Consider the following 16,546-nt stretch of genomic DNA (forward strand, 5'->3'; position numbering starts at 1 on the left):
ATCCGGGCATAAGAGGAGTGACGATCCCAGGCAGTGGAGGCACTCAGGTAAAAGCCTCCCTGTACATGGACGACGTCGCCGTCTTCTGCTCGGATCCGCTGTCGGTGCGCAGACTGATGCACATCTGCGACCAGTTCGAACTGGCCTCGGGAGCCAAGGTAAATCGTGGGAAGAGCGAGGCCATGTTCTTTGGGAACTGGGCTGACCGATCCTTTGTCCCCTTCACTGTCAGGGCTGACGGCCTGAAGGTGCTGGGGATATGGTTCGGAGGGACCGGGGCATGCGTTAGAAACTGGAAGGAGCGAGTGGCTATGGTGAAGAGGAAACTGGGCATGTGGGATCGACGCTCCCTCTCCATTGCGGGTAAGAACGTGGTCATCAGGTGTGAGGTACTCTCGCTGTTGCTGTACGTGGCGCAGGTCTGGCCCATTCCAGACTCCTGCGCGACGGCGATAACTCGAGCCATCTTCCGCTTTATCAGGAGGTCGAAAATGGATCGTGTCCGCAGGGACGCGATGTACAAGCCTCTAGATAAAGGGGGAAAAAACGTGCCCAACATCGCCCTCATACTGATGGCCACCTTTGTGTGCGGCTGCATCAAGCGGTGCGTAGACCCTCAGTACGCAAACACCAAGTGTCACTACGTGCTGATGTTCTACCTGTCCCCGGTGTTGCGAAGGATGGGTCTGGCCACGCTGCCGCGGAACGCTCCAAGTAGTTGGACCGTGCCGTACCACCTGTCCCTGGTGGAAAAATTGATGCAGAAAAACACCTTTGACCACAAGTCCATCAGGCAGTGGTCAGCACGTAACGTCCTAGAGGCCCTGAGGGATAAGGAGAGGGTGGACCCTGTGGGATGGTTCCCCGAGCAGACTGTCAAAGTCATTTGGCAGAATGCCTCATCGCCAGAACTTTCCAACAAGCACCAAGACGTAGCTTGGCTGGTGGTGAGAAAGGCCCTCCCCGTCAGATCCTTCCTACACGCCAGGAAGCTCACCCCCTCTGCACGTTGCCCTCGAGGTGGCTGTGGTGGGGAAGAGACCGTTGTCCACCTCCTTGTGGATTGTGCCTTTGCAAAGAAAGTCTGGAGAGAGATGCAGTGGTTGCTGTCGAGGTTCATCCCGAGCAGTTCTGTGACACAGGACTCTGTGCTCTACGGGCTGTTCCCAGGGACACACACCGAGACAAACATCAACTGCAGCTGGAGGATCATCAACTCGGTGAACGAGGCGCTTTGGTCTGCCCGAAACTTGTTGGTCTTCCAGCACAAAGAGTTGTCCCCGACCGATTGTTGCGGACTGGCACAATCCAAAGTCCAGGACTACGTGCTGAGGGACGCACTAAAGCTTGGGGCAGCTGCCGCAAAGGCGCAATGGGGAAGGGTCGCTGTCTAAGACCTTTCTACCACAGCGCACCGAGAGACTGGGAACTGTTTAGAGCCCCTCGGGCTGTACAGATCAAAATGAAAGGCTGTAAATGATTGTAATATTGTTTGTACTGATGCACCTGGTGATACATTTTGTAAAAGTTTAACCTGGATTGTACCCTTGTAATGTTGTTTTTGAAATGGTTTGGAATGTGATTGAAGATATTTTATGAATAAAGTATATTTTTACAAAAAAAAAAAAAAAAAAATCTGTTCTTATCAGTTTAATATCTGATACGTCCCTTATCTGGGGACCATATATTAAATTGATTTTTGGAGCAGGGAGATGGAATAGGGGCTTGCTCCGTCCACTCCACGCATCGACCCGGTATTGCAGTATCTCTGGGAACGGTGCACCCTCCCCTTTCCAGGGGATTTTCAATGCTAAAAATAGTTTTCTTACAAACATCTGCTTTCTTTACTTCTCAACATGTACATGTTCCAAAATCCAACTTTCTTTCTTTCTCTCTCTCTCTCTCTCTCTCTCTCTCTCTCTCACTCACTCACTCACCCGCAGCAGCTACACACAAAAAACACGCACTCTCACCCAACACTCGCTGGCAGGGCCGGCAGCAGATTGGACGCTACGTCCAGATCCCTGATGGAAACAGTTAAGGATGCCAAGCTGCACGACGTCTTCAGCAACCCTGCAGACGGAGCGCAGCGTAGATACACCTGGTCGCGGCCAGACGGGTCCATTCGTTCCAGGATAGACTTCCTGTTTGTGTCCCGTGCATTCACAGTCAGATCCACCGAGGTCAAGCCGGTGTTCTTCTCTGACCACTGCCTCCTACTGGCGGACTGCCACTTGGAGAAGGACCTGAGGGTGGGCAGGGGGGCATGGAAGCTAAATGTGCAACTGCTGACCCCAGAGAACATTGAGGAGCTCAAGAGGGATTACAAAGGTTGGAGAACCGTGAAACCCCTCTTTGAGTCCCTGACACACTGGTGGGAAGCGATCAAGGGAAGCATCAAGAGGTTTTTCATCCTCAAAGGCACCCAGAAAGCTAGAAAGGAACAGAGGGAAATGTCCCGACTCCAGAAAAAGATGCAGAATCTGCTGCGGCTGCAGTCGATGGGTTTCGATGTCAAGGAGGAGCTCCAAGAGGTGAAGGGCCAGCAAGCCTCGCACTTTGCCTCGGAGGCCTCCAAGATCATCTTCCGTTCCAGAGTCCGCTCCATGGAGCAGGATGAGACGTGCTCACGTTTCTTCTTCCAAAAGGTACACAGAGAGCGCTCTGTGATCAGCAGCCTGAAGGAAGAAGACGGCTCAGTAAAGTCATCACGGTCCGACATTCTGAGGATCAGCAAATCCTTTTATGCCGGATTGTATGACGTGAAGCCCACGGACAGCACGGCCTCCCAGTCCTTCCTGTCCTCTATCACGGAGGTCTTAGACCACAGTACGCGGGAGAGCCTGGACAAACCGCTAACTCCTGAAGAACTGACTAAGGCCCTCGAGTCCTTGGAGAAGAGTAAAACCCCCGGAAGCGACGGCTTGCCGACGGAGTTGTATTCGGCTCTGTGGGACTTGATCGGCCCAGACCTGCTAGGAGTGTACGAGAGTATGCTCCTGGCCGGTAGTATGTCAGAATCCATGAGGAAAGGCATCATCACCCTCATCTACAAGCACAAGGGGGAAAGGGAGGAAATTAGAAATTGGCGACCCATTTCACTGTTGAATGTGGACTATAAGATTCTGTCCAAGATCATCGCCAACCGGGTCAAATCCGCTCTGGAATTGGTGATTCACCCTGACCAGACCTGCTCTGTGCCAGGCAGGAAGATCTCTGACAGCCTGGCGCTGCTCAGGGATATGATTGCCTATGTACAGGACAGGGGGGTGGATACCTGCCTCATCAGCTTGGATCAGGAGAAGGCCTTTGACAGAATATCGCACACCTACATGGGGGATGTGCGCTCCAAAATGGGGTTTGGGGAGGGAATTCGAAATTGGATCCAACTGCTCTACACTAACATCAGTAGCGCAGTCTCAATCAATGGGTGGGAAACGGATAGCTTTCCGATTAAATCTGGAGTCAGGCAGGGCTGTCCTCTCTCGCCTGTCCTTTTCGTGTGTTGCATAGAACCCTTTGCCGAGTCCATCAGGAAGGATCCGGGCATAAGAGGAGTGACGATCCCAGGCAGTGGAGGCACTCAGGTAAAAGCCTCCCTGTACATGGACGACGTCGCCGTCTTCTGCTCGGATCCGCTGTCGGTGCGCAGACTGATGCACGTCTGCGACCAGTTCGAACTGGCCTCGGGAGCCAAGGTAAATCGTGGGAAGAGCGAGGCCATGTTCTTTGGGAACTGGGCTGACCGATCCTTTGTCCCCTTCACTGTCAGGGCTGACGGCCTGAAGGTGCTGGGGATATGGTTCGGAGGGACCGGGGCATGCGTTAGAAACTGGAAGGAGCGAGTGGCTATGGTGAAAAGGAAACTGGGCATGTGGGATCGACGCTCCCTCTCCATTGCGGGTAAGAACCTGGTCATCAGGTGTGAGGTACTCTCGCTGTTGCTGTACGTGGCGCAGGTCTGGCCCATTCCAGACTCCTGCGCGACGGCGATCACTCGAGCCATCTTCCGCTTTATCTGGAGGTCGAAAATGGATCGTGTCCGCAGGGACGCGATCTACAAGCCTCTAGATAAAGGGGGAAAAAACGTGCCCAACATCGCCCTCATACTGATGGCCACCTTTGTGTGCGGCTGCATCAAGCGGTGCGTAGACCCTCAGTACGCAAACACCAAGCGTCACTACGTGCTGAGGTTCTACCTGTCCCCGGTGTTGCGAAGGATGGGTCTGGCCACGCTGCCGCGGAACGCTCCAAGTAGTTGGACCGTGCCGTACCACCTGTCCCTGGTGGAAAAATTGATGCAGAAAAACACCTTTGACCACAAGTCCATCAGGCAGTGGTCAGCACGTAACGTCCTAGAGGCCCTGAGGGATAAGGAGAGGGTGGACCCTGTGGGATGGTTCCCCGAGCAGACTGTCAAAGTCATTTGGCAGAATGCCTCATCGCCAGAACTTTCCAACAAGCACCAAGACGTAGCTTGGCTGGTGGTGAGAAAGGCCCTCCCCGTCAGATCCTTCCTACACGCCAGGAAGCTCACCCCCTCTGCACGTTGCCCTCGAGGTGGCTGTGGTGGGGAAGAGACCGTTGTCCACCTCCTTGTGGATTGTGCCTTTGCAAAGAAAGTCTGGAGAGAGATGCAGTGGTTGCTGTCGAGGTTCATCCCGAGCAGTTCTGTGACACAGGACTCTGTGCTCTACGGGCTGTTCCCAGGGACACACACCGAGACAAACATCAACTGCAGCTGGAGGATCATCAACTCGGTGAAAGAGGCGCTTTGGTCTGCCCGAAACTTGTTGGTCTTCCAGCACAAAGAGTTGTCCCCGACCGATTGTTGCGGACTGGCACAATCCAAAGTCCAGGACTACGTGCTGAGGGACGCACTAAAGCTTGGGGCAGCTGCCGCAAAGGCGCAATGGGGAAGGGTCGCTGTCTAAGACCTTTCTACCACAGCGCACCGAGAGACTGGGAACTGTTTAGAGCCCCTCGGGCTGTACAGATCAAAATGAAAGGCTGTAAATGATTGTAATATTGTTTGTACTAATGCACCTGGTGATACATTTTGTAAAAGTTTAACCCTGGATTGTACCCTTGTAAGGTTGTTTTTGAAATGGTGTGGAATGTGATTGAAGATATTTTATGAATAAAGTATATTTTTACAAAAAAAAAAAAAAATCTGTTCTTATCAGTTTAATATCTGATACGTCCCTTATCTGGGGACCATATATTAAATTGATTTTTGGAGCAGGGAGATGGAATAGGGGCTTGCTCCGTCCACTCCACGCATCGACCCGGTATTGCAGTATCTCTGGGAACGGTGCACCCTCCCCTTTCCAGGGGATTTTCAATGCTAAAAATAGTTTTCTTACAAACATCTGCTTTCTTTACTTCTCAACATGTACATGTTCCAAAATCCAACTTTCTTTCTTTCTCTCTCTCTCTCTCTCTCTCTCACTCACTCACTCACCCGCAGCAGCTACACACAAAAAACACGCACTCTCACCCAACACTCGCTGGCAGGGCCGGCAGCAGATTGGACGCTACGTCCAGATCCCTGATGGAAACAGTTAAGGATGCCAAGCTGCACGACGTCTTCAGCAACCCTGCAGACCGAGCGCAGCGTAGATACACCTGGTCGCGGCCAGACGGGTCCATTCGTTCCAGGATAGACTTCCTGTTTGTGTCCCGTGCATTCACAGTCAGATCCACCGAGGTCAAGCCGGTGTTCTTCTCTGACCACTGCCTCCTACTGGCGGACTGCCACTTGGAGAAGGACCTGAGGGTGGGCAGGGGGGCATGGAAGCTAAATGTGCAACTGCTGACCCCAGAGAACATTGAGGAGCTCAAGAGGGATTACAAAGGTTGGAGAACCGTGAAACCCCTCTTTGAGTCCCTGACACACTGGTGGGAAGCGATCAAGGGAAACATCAAGAGGTTTTTCATCCTCAAAGGCACCCAGAAAGCTAGAAAGGAACCGAGGGAAATGTCCCGACTCCAGAAAAAGATGCAGAATCTGCTCCGGCTGCAGTCGATGGGGGTGGATGTCAAGGAGGAGCTCCAAGAGGTGAAGGGCCAGCAAGCCTCGCACTTTGCCTCGGAGGCCTCCAAGATCATCTTCCGTTCCAGAGTCCGCTCCATGGAGCAGGATGAGACGTGCTCACGTTTCTTCTTCCAAAAGGTACACAGAGAGCGCTCTGTGATCAGCAGCCTGAAGGAAGAAGACGGCTCAGTAAAGTCATCACGGTCCGACATTCTGAGGATCAGCAAATCCTTTTATGCCGGATTGTATGACGTGAAGCCCACGGACAGCACGGCCTCCCAGTCCTTCCTGTCCTCTATCACGGAGGTCTTAGACCACAGTACGCGGGAGAGCCTGGACAAACCGCTAACTCCTGACGAACTGACTAAGGCCCTCGAGTCCTTGGAGAAGAGTAAAACCCCCGGAAGCGACGGCTTGCCGACGGAGTTGTATTCGGCTCTGTGGGACTTGATCGGCCCAGACCTGCTAGGAGTGTACGAGAGTATGCTCCTGGCCGGTAGTATGTCAGAATCCATGAGGAAAGGCATCATCACCCTCATCTACAAGCACAAGGGGGAAAGGGAGGAAATTAGAAATTGGCGACCCATTTCACTGTTGAATGTGGACTATAAGATTCTGTCCAAGGTCATCGCCAACCGGGTCAAATCCGCTCTGGAATTGGTGATTCACCCTGACCAGACCTGCTCTGTGCCAGGCAGGAAGATCTCTGACAGCCTGGCGCTGCTCAGGGATACGATTGCCTATGTACAGGACAGGGGGGTGGATACCTGCCTCATCAGCTTGGATCAGGAGAAGGCCTTTGACAGAATATCGCACACCTACATGGTAGATGTGCGCTCCAAAATGGGGTTTGGGGAGGGAATTCGAAATTGGATCCAACTGCTCTACACTAACATCAGTAGCGCAGTCTCAATCAACGGGTGGGAAACAGATAGCTTTCCGATTAAATCTGGAGTCAGGCAGGGCTGTCCTCTCTCGCCTGTTCTTTTCGTGTGTTGCATAGAACCCTTTGCCGAGTCCATCAGGAAGGATCCGGGCATAAGAGGAGTGACGATCCCAGGCAGTGGAGGCATTCAGGTAAAAGCCTCCCTGTACATGGACGACGTCGCCGTCTTCTGGTCGGATCCGCTGTCGGTGCGCAGACTGATCCACATCTGCGACAAGATAGGATATAAAGCAGTGTAAAGTAAGTTAATAACAAATTGAGAAAGTAAATATGGAACACAAAATATTTTAAAACGAGGGCACAGGTTAAAAACATGATCCTAATTTCTGTTGAACTGAATGAGGCGAGTCATTACAGTGCGTGACCGATTTGTTTAAGTGTGCGGGCCCATTAAATTTTTTGCACAGCCGCGCAAATTTAAAGGGGCTTATGTGGCGGTGTGTCTGTGAGGAAACGTTGACTGTGACCTCTCCTCATATCTTGTATCCCACTGTGAAACCATCTTCAGCTCCCAAATTGCACTCAGACAATGTGCTACATTTGCATATTGTGCAGGAGTCGGGGGAGGGGTCATGGGGCTGCCCCTTGTCTCTGTACTTGAAAACTGTCTCTAATGGCAGCCAGGCAGCAACTGTTGTGCTTACTCAAAGCCAACCTGAAGAAAAGGCAAGACATGTTGGGTGCTGAGAGGGAGAAGCATTGCCACTTTAGGTTCTACTTGGATTTTACTGAGGTAAAAGGTGATTGAAAAAGTCAAGCATTTCTCCCCTAGCAGTTACCACTGAGGACAAATAATAGCGAGCGCTGATCTGTCACTGAGCACTGAGGCCGGCCAAGGGGAGGCATCTGAAAGCTGCAGAGAAAGCAAGAAGCCAGGATGGACGACTGAGAATACAGAAAAATACTGGCTGAGGTAGACAGCAAAAACTGTGACACAAGCTCAGGTAAGCGTGGTGTTTTGCAGTTCAAGTGCATCACTTTGTGACAGTATAGATATTTTTCACTTTCCTAGGATAAGGCTGTTCCCTTTCTAGAAGTTAGAAGCAGCCGTGCAGATGTATTTTCTGCGCTCCTTTGCTTGCCTGCTGAATAGGACTGATTGGAGGTGAAAAGGTGATTAAAAGAGAGCCGACATCATTGCAGGCTGGCAGATACTGTGCTGTGCTGTGCTGTGCTGTGCATGCAGGTGGTTTTGTTGTTTGGCTTGTATGTGACTTCTGGTTGAAGCTGAAAGATTTCTAAAATTTTGAAGGAAATAATCTTTGAGAAGGGGAGAAACATTTTCAACATTTTAACAGGATCTAAGGCTGTTCACTGTGTCGTACCTGTACTTATCCTTGCTGCCACCTGTCTTCTCACTGCTGATCATCATCTTGTGTTATTATAATGATATAATGCATTGGACTTATTTACTGTGACTTCATAACATGACACATTTCCCTTCTGGTGATGTCATGCTGACATCCCGTAAAGGAAATAGACCAACAGTCAGCCCAAAAGAAGGCCCAATGCCAAGCAAAGGAAGCCCATAACGAGGATGCTAGACAGCTCGTACAAAAGAAAGCAGGGCATCAGGAAACAACTCAACAGCAGCTGACGTAGTACTCTCCAGGTTCAGTGCAGGAGAAGTACTGGAATCAGTAAAAACTAATGCCCCTACATGTACGAACATACAACTTAGGAGCAGGAGTAGGCCACTGGGCCCCAAGAGCCTGCTCCACTATTCAGAAGATCATGGCTGATCTGATTGCAACCTCAACCCCACATTCCTGCCTACCACCGATAACCTTCCACCCCGCCTTGTTAATCTATCCAGCTCTGTCTTGAAAATATTCAAAGACCCTGTTTCCACCACCTTTTGAGGAAGAGAGTTCCAAAGACTCACTACGCTCTGAGAGAAACGCTCCTGACTTTGCCTTCCCTGTAGATGTGGAAGGAGTTTAGCTGCATGCCAGGTCAGCCGGCAAGCTCCACAGACTGATCGGCGCAGGCTTGGAGGGCCGAAATACATGTTCCTGTGCTGTACGTTTTTTTTGTTCTTTGTTCTTTGACTGCCCAAACTGAAAGCAAAGACAAAAATACAGCAGGCCTCGATCGAAGAACTCCTCTGCGCTGTGAGCTAGTTGCTCACACGGAAACTCAGCTACAAAGACTCGTGGATTGTCTCTCATGCCTGTCACGTGTTCTCCCTTGTGACTGACCGTTTCTCGAAATTTCCCATTACCTGCCAGTTACACGACACATCTAGCGCAACCATTGCAGGAAGGAACATTGCAGACATTTCAAAATGGTCATAACAGACAGTCAGACAGTGCAATGGTATTTAAGTTGCCTACATAGATCATGTTTCACTCTGAGGTGCTTCAAGGCAAAAGTGATACATGTAGTATTCACTGGAAACATTCACCGTGTGTCTTACAGCCCGAGGAGCCTATGCAAATCCCAGCCCCTTGGTGCACTATGGCTGAAAGGTCGTAGACAGCCACCTTTCCCCATTGCGCCTCTGCCCCAAACTTTAGTGCGTCCCTCAGCACGTAGTCCTGGACCTTGGAATGTGCCAACTCTTTGCAATGGAAGACCAAGAAGTTTCAGGCAGCCAAAGAGCGTCTTTCACCGAGTTGATCCTCCGGCTGCAGTTGATGCTTGTCTCGGCGTGTGTCCCTGGGAACAGCCCGTAGAGCACAGTGTCCGGACCTGTGTCACGGAACTGCTCGGGATGAACCTCGACAAGAACCACGGCCACTCTCTTCAGACCTTTTCTGCAAAGGCAGATTCCACAAGGAGGTGGGCAACGGTCTCTTCCCCACCACAGCCACCTCGAGGGCAACGTGCAGAGGGGGTGAGGCTCCTGGCGTGTAGGAAGGACCTGACGGCAAGGTCCTTTCTCACCACCAGCCAAGCTACGTCTTTGTGCTTGTTGGAAGGTTCTGGTGATGAGGCATTCTGCCAAATGACCCTGACAGTCTGTTCGGCGAACCATCCGACGGGATCCACCATCTCCTTTTCCCGCAGGGCCTCTAGGGTGATACGTGCTAACCACTGCCTGATGGACTTGCGGTTCCTCTGCATAATTTTTCCACACGGGACAGGTGATATGGCACTTGGAGCTTTCCGTGGCAGCGTGACCAGACCCATCCTTCGCAACACCAGGGACAGGTAGAACCTCAGCACGTAGTGACGCTTGGTGTTTGGGTCTACACACAGCTTGATACAGCCATACACAAAGGTGGCCATCAGGATGAGGGTGATGTTGGGCATGTTTTCTCCCCCTTCATCCAGAGGTTTTTTACATCATGTCCCTGCAAACATGGTCCACTTTTGACCTCCAGACAAAGCGGAAGTTGGCTCGCGTGATCGCCACAGCGCAGGAGTGAGGAATGGGCCAGACCTGCGCCATGTACAACACTGAGAGTGCCTCACGCCTGATGAGCAGGTTCTTACCCGCAATGGAGAGGGAGCTTTGCTCCCACAAGCCCAGTTCTTTTCTCACCATGGCTACTCGCTCCTTCCAGTTTCTAACGCATTCCCTGGTCCCTCCGAACCATATCCCCAGCAGCTTCAGGCAGTCTGACCTGCTGGTGAAAGGGACAAAGCTTAGTTCAGTTCCCAAAGGGCACGGCCTCGCTCTTGCCACGGTTTACCCTTGGCACCCGAGGCCGGTTCGAAGTGGTCGCAGGTGTTGATCGGTCTGCGCACCGATGTGTGAAAAGTGGGGAGTTGACCGTACTACCGCATCACCACACTGCCCCAGGTCCAATAGCATGGCGGAATGTATATACTGTAAAGTGCTTACTTATGAAATGTCAGCAAAGTAAACAAGGCTTGTGACGGCCTGTCACAATGCTACACCTTAGAGCGACAGCGCTCAGTGCAACCACTCCTTCACCAGCAGAATTACAGTGCGAACAACCCTTCCCAGTCATCATTGGACAAAAGGTATGACTACAACACCCAACCGATGGAACATGAAATCCGGCAGAAATCAGCAGCATCTGTCCAGAACCATGATCAGATCAAGTACGAGCACCCATTGTGAAGAAACCGATGGCGAATCAGGGAAGTACCAGAACAAGAAACACCAAGTAACCCCATCGCAAGCAGAACGCGATCTAAGACACGATCCCAGCGCAAGACTCCTACAGACAACCAGAATTGTGAGAACGTACGGCAATCTCAAACCAACTTCACAGTATCAACGAACCACCATTCCGTCCCAGGGACTCATAAGGTGATCACTTTGTACAATTGTAGGTTCAAACACAGAAGAGCAATTTGTTGTAATGTAAATAGTTCTTATTATTTAAGGGTACAGCTTGGAGTTGTTGTGGTATACCTTTAAAGAGCGTATCTAAAATTGCTGTGCATCGCCAGGCAGGGTGTGACGTGTATATACTCATGTATAATTCTCGGGCCGATGATAGGAGCTGTCCTAGAGACCTAGATATTGTTGTATATATTTCATCTCTTCAAATCAAAGAATTGAGTTAGCGATCCTCTTTGTGTCGTCGGTGTGTTTGCGTAAGGTGGAAAACACAACATGGAGGACCCCCATTTAAAGTGAATGGCAAAAGAACTAAGGCGACATGAGGAGAAACCTTCTTGCGCAGCGAGTGGTTAGAATCTGCAATGCACTGCCTGAGAGTGTGCTGGGGGCACTTTCAAGAGTGGCTTTCAAAAGAGAATCGGATAATTATCTGAAGAGAAAATATTTGCAGGGCTATGGGGAAAAGGCAGGTGAGTGGCACTAGGGGAGTTGCTCTTGCAAAGAGCTAGCACAGACACGACAGGCCGAATGGCCTCCTTTTCTGCTCTAACCAATCTAGGACTCTATGTGTGCAGCTCTGCACACTTGCTTGCTGCATTGTCACTCACGCCCTGCAAGACACGCAACTGCTTTCAAAAGCTTCTTCCACAGCAGCCTCTGACACTGACGTCCATGTGGATAGGCACAACCCTCTCCCATCTGATTGGTGGAATACTGCCGATCTACATAACTCTGATGCAGTCTCACTGAAAGAGAGAGAACAAAGGCAACTTTTCCAATTAGAAATCCCGGGACAAATATGCCAACAGTGAAACCGTCAGTGCTTAGATATATATATACATAAGTCTTTGAACGCTGTCAGTCTGCTTTAAAGGAGGGAAGGCAGATGGCACTCGGGGAAGTCAAGGGCGGCGCCGGCATCGCTTCTCGGCCTCTTGGCTAAGATCAAGTGTTGCAGGGGCGACACCATGGTCCTGCCATGGCAAGGTCGGGATGGAAGGGCGAAAACCAATCGCAATCCGAATTCATACCGTGGGTTACCTATCACCGTCCGAGTCACGGTGAACCACAGCGACGAAGGAGGATCACCTATGGATCGGGGCTTCTTCACCAGGAGGATCCTGTTGAAGGCGTGCGGCTTCCAAGCTACGGAGATCTTCACCCTGCACGACTCCCGCAAAGGTGGTTATTTCGACGTGACGTTCAAGCAAGTGGCAGACTGCGTCCGGCTCCTGAGGGTGTTCGAGGAGAAGAGAGACCTGCCGGAGATGAAGATCCTGACGGCGGAGCCGCACTTTTCTCTGCCGTTGCAACGGGAACGTGAGGTGATGGTGCATGTGTACAACCCCTTCGTCCCTGTCGCCGACGTGGTCACCTTCCTCACCAGGTACTTCGATAAGGTGGGGAGCGGCACTGAGATTCGAGACGACTTGGGGATCTGGACAGGCAAACGCCTGTTTAAGGTCACGCTAAAGACCGATGGTAAGGGAGCCATTTTCCACCCTCCTTCCAGTTTCGCTATCGGGGGAAACCGTGGCTACCTGGTCTACGCTGGGCAACCCAAGCATTGTCGCTCATGCGGCAAGGCTGGTCATGTGGCGGCCAACTGCAGCGCCTCCCTCTGCAAGATCTGCAAACAGGAAGGGCACCAGACAAAAGACTGCAAACAGGCCAAGTGCTGCAACCTGTGTGGCGAGGCAAGTCACCTCTACAGGACCTGCCCCAAACGCTGCCGTACTTACGCACAGGCAGCCAAAGCCGACCACGGGGAAGCAGAAGAAATGTTCCGTGTCACTCCAACCACCAAGGCCCCCAGGGAGCCCAACGGGACAAAGGAGGACACAGAGAGAGACAAGGTGGAGAAAGAGATTGAGGCAACAGAGAGCCAATCAACAGCACCACCCCCTGAACCTTCCAGTCCTCAGGACAGCGAATCAATGGAGGAGGAGGCAGCAGTGGAAAAGCAGCAGGGGGAGTGGCGGACGGTGAAGAACAAGAAAAGTAAGAGGGAGCGAAGAAGAAGCAAAGGCGTTTCCCAGAGAAGCGGCAAGAGGCGTCTCCCATCCGACACGGATGACAAGGGCAGCAGCTCTTCGGATGAGGAAGTGCCAGAGCGGCACCGACAGAAGAGGCGGCAAAGCTCCAGGGCGTTGGAGGACGAGACACCCGAGCTCCAGAAAATTGGAGACAACAAGGAGACCAACGCACCCCAACTTTGCCTGCAACCTGAGGAGGCCAGTGCACCACAGCCCCTGGAATCTGGGAGCAGTGAGGCAATCATCGCACCCCAGCTCCAGGAAGCCGGGAACAGCAACCCCCCAGAGGGGGTGAGTTTTGGAGAAGCTTCTCCAGCAAAGGTCATCTCAAAATCCGCTCACTACGTGAACCTCCAGATGCCACTGGAGCAGAACACGGCCAAGGAGATCTACCTCAGCCCATCCAAAGTGAAGGAATTTGAGCTCACTACGGGTATGAAGGAGCAGACTAAAGGTCTGGGACTCTCAGAGACAGTGGTTTTGGTAGGAGAATAAATGCTTTAATATGGGTTTAAAGATTGTATCCATAAATGTGCGTAGCATTAAATCTACTACGCGATGTGTTGCGACCTTGGACTACCTAGCCAAGGTCAAAGCTGACCTGTTGTTTCTGCAGGAGTGTGCGATACCGCACCTCAGCTCCTACAGGCAATGGTCACGATGGTGGTCCCACGGGCCATCGATCTGGTCGGGCGGAAACGACTCTCGTTCCTCCGGCCTGGGTATTCTGCTGCGGGGAGGCAACTTCACCGTCTCCGAGGTCAAGGAGGTGGTGGGCGGGCGACTCCTGGTAGCAGACGTAATGTACAAGAACGCTCCACTCCGGTTAATAAACGTGTACGGCCCGGCACAAGGGGCTGAGCGGCTGGAGGTTTTTCAGCAGCTCCCACTGCTGCTGGCGACCTCCAGGCCGGTCATTCTGGGCGGGGACTTCAACTGCATCATCGATGCGGCTGGACGATCCGGCAGGGCCGGAAGCAGATTGGACGCTACATCCAGATCCCTGATGGAAACAGTTAAGGATGCCAAGCTGCACGACGTCTTCAGCAACCCTGCAGACGGAGCGCAGCGTAGATACACCTGGTCGCGGCCAGACGGGTCCATTCGTTCCAGGATAGACTTCCTGTTTGTGTCCCGTGCATTCACAGTCAGATCCACCGAGGTCAAGCCGGTGTTCTTCTCTGACCACTGCCTCCTACTGGCGGACTGCCACTTGGAGGAAGACCTGAGGGTGGGCAGGGGGGCATGGAAGCTAAATGTGCAACTGCTGACCCCAGAGAACATTGAGGAGCTCAAGAGGGATTACAAAGGTTGGAGAACCGTGAAACCCCTCTTTGAGTCCCTGACACACTGGTGGGAAGTGATCAAGGGAAGCATCAAGAGGTTTTTCATCCTCAAAGGCACCCAGAAAGCTAGAAAGGAACAGAGGGAAATGTCCCGACTCCAGGAAAAGATGCAGAATCTGCTCCGGCTGCAGTCGATGGGGGTCGATGTCAAGGAGGAGCTCCAAGAGGTGAAGGGCCAGCAAGCCTCACACTTTGCCTCGGAGGCCTCCAAGATCATCTTCCGTTCCAGAGTCCGCTCCGTGGAGCAGGATGAGACGTGCTCACGTTTCTTCTTCCAAAAGGTACACAGAGAGCGCTCTGTGATCAGCAGCCTGAAGGAAGAAGACGGCTCAGTAAAGTCATCACGGTCCGACATTCTGAGGATCAGCAAATCCTTTTATGCCGGACTGTATGACGTGAAGCCCACGGACAGCACGGCCTCCCAGTCCTTCCTGTCCTCTATCACGGAGGTCCTAGACCACAGTACGCGGGAGAGCCTAGACAAACCGCTAACTCCTGACGAACTGACTAAGGCCCTCGAGTCCTTCGAGAAGAGTAAAACCCCCGGAAGCGACGGCCTGCCGGCGGAGTTGTATTCGGCTCTGTGGGACTTGATCGGCCCAGACCTGCTAGAAGTGTACGAGAGTATGCTCCTGGCCGGCAGCATGTCAGAATCCATGAGGAAAGGCATCATCACCCTCATCTACAAGCACAAGGGGGAAAGGGAGGAAATTAGAAATTGGCGACCCATTTCACTGTTGAATATGGACTATAAGATTCTGTCCAAGGTCATCGCCAACCGGGTCAAATCCGCTCTGGAATTGGTGATTCACCCTGACCAGACCTGCTCTGTGCCAGGCAGGAAGATCTCTGACAGCCTGGCGCTGCTCAGGGATACGATTGCCTATGTACAGGACAGGGGTGTGGATACCTGCCTCATCAGCTTGGATCAGGAGAAGGCCTTTGACAGAATATCGCACACCTACATGGGGGATGTGCTCTCCAAAATGGGCTTTGGGGAGGGAATTCGAAATTGGATCCAACTGCTCTACACTAACATCAGTAGCGCAGTCTCAATCAATGGGTGGGAAACAGATAGCTTTCCGATTAAATCTGGAGTCAGGCAGGGCTGCCCTCTCTCGCCTGTCCTTTTTGTGTGCTGCATAGAACCCTTTGCCGAGTCCATCAGGAAGGATCCGGGCATAAGAGGAGTGACGATCCCAGGCAGTGGAGGCACTCAGGTAAAAGCCTCCCTGTACATGGACGACGTCGCCGTCTTCTGCTCGGATCCGCTGTCGGTGCGCAGACTGATGCACGTCTGCGACCAGTTCGAACTGGCCTCGGGAGCCAAGGTAAATCGTGGGAAGAGCGAGGCCATGTTCTTTGGGAAGTGGGCTGACCGATCCTTTGTCCCCTTCACTGTCAGGGCTGACGGCCTGAGGGTGCTGGGGATATGGTTCGGAGGGACCGGGGCATGCGTTAGAAACTGGAAGGAGCGAGTGGCTATGGTGAAAAGGAAACTGGGCATGTGGGAGCGACGCTCCCTCTCCATTGCGGGTAAGAACCTGGTCATCAGGTGTGAGGTACTCTCGCTGTTGCTGTACGTGGCGCAGGTCTGGCCCATTCCACACTCCTGCGCGATGGCGATCACTCGAGCCATCTTCCGCTTTATCTGGAGGTCGAAAATGGATCGTGTCTGCAGGGACGCGATGTACAAGCCTCTAGATAAAGGGGGAAAAAACGTGCCCAACATCGCCCTCATACTGATGGCCACCTTTGTGTGCGGCTGCATCAAGCGGTGCGTAGACCCTCAGTACGCAAACACCAAGTGTCACTACGTGCTGAGGTTCTACCTGTCCCCGGTGTTGCGAAGGATGGGTCTGGCCACGCTGCCGCGGAACGCTCCAAGTAGTTGGACCGTGCCGTACCACCTGTCCC

At 52.3% G+C, this 16,546-nt stretch overlaps 1 non-coding gene and 1 pseudogene across 1 annotated transcript; both read left to right on the top strand.

Moving 5' to 3' along the window:
* Positions 1–1,606: 1,606 nt before the first annotated feature.
* On the top strand, positions 1,607–1,788 carry LOC144675402 (U2 spliceosomal RNA). The gene has a single exon (XR_013574952.1). It is a non-coding gene; the product is annotated as a U2 spliceosomal RNA (small nuclear RNA).
* A 3,359-nt stretch (positions 1,789–5,147) lies between these two features.
* LOC144675411 (U2 spliceosomal RNA) lies at positions 5,148–5,325 on the top strand (annotated as a pseudogene).
* Positions 5,326–16,546: the final 11,221 nt, after the last annotated feature.

The sequence above is a fragment of the Cetorhinus maximus genome, unplaced genomic scaffold, assembly GCF_964194155.1.
Source record: "Cetorhinus maximus unplaced genomic scaffold, sCetMax3.hap1.1 HAP1_SCAFFOLD_993, whole genome shotgun sequence".
NCBI lineage: Eukaryota > Metazoa > Chordata > Chondrichthyes > Lamniformes > Cetorhinidae > Cetorhinus > Cetorhinus maximus.